The following is a 608-nucleotide window of genomic DNA, read 5'->3' on the forward strand; positions in this document are numbered from 1 at the left end:
GCGGGTTGGTTAATGAAGTAGGAAATGTCATCCTTGCCTCCTTTGGCCAGGATTGATTTGAAATTGATGGCTCTCTGGTGGCCACTTTCAGAGGTCTTGGGCGATCCCACCCCTCATTCACCGTCTCTCACCTGCAGTGTCCTGGCAGGGTAAATGCACTTCCGCTAATTGATCAGGCACAATTTTTCCTTCAGATTTCAAGGAGCAGCATACACGTTTAGCCTCTTTCTACTGGGATCTCAGCACTGCTCCATATAATCCAGTCCAGATGTAAGACAGCCCCAAACTAGCTCTGGTTGACCCACAATTGACTGGGACGTCGCTCCTTTCTGAACGTAGCCCTCTCTTCTTTCCACCTCCTGGTAGGTGGATCCTCCCACAACCTTTTAAACTTCTACAGCAGGAGTTGGACACCAGTCCCTGTGTCATCCAAATTGCAGAGGACAGATAAACCACTCACAGCGAACTTCTTAAAGTCATGCATGCTCACTGGGCTTGAGTTTGAGAGAAAGACTGCCCCCACCCTGCCCTGAAATCAAAAAGGATGGTAGGAAACTGCCATGGAGATACTAAAACCTTTGATAACATCAGTCTGATTAGAACAGCAC

General features: G+C 48.2%; 1 protein-coding gene across 1 annotated transcript in view; it reads right to left on the minus strand.

Annotated features, from left to right (window-relative positions):
* The window catches only part of SLCO1A2 (solute carrier organic anion transporter family, member 1A2), a 111,041-nt gene extending 110,705 nt beyond the window's left edge, over window positions 1-336 (minus strand). The window contains exon 1 of the mRNA XM_010855935.1: window positions 132-336. The gene's annotated coding sequence lies outside the window, so the exon portion shown is untranslated. The remainder of the gene's footprint in view (window positions 1-131) is intronic.
* Window positions 337-608: the final 272 nt, after the last annotated feature.

This window comes from Bison bison, unplaced genomic scaffold (assembly GCF_000754665.1).
Source record: "Bison bison bison isolate TAMUID 2011002044 unplaced genomic scaffold, Bison_UMD1.0 scf7180017864370, whole genome shotgun sequence".
NCBI lineage: Eukaryota > Metazoa > Chordata > Mammalia > Artiodactyla > Bovidae > Bison > Bison bison.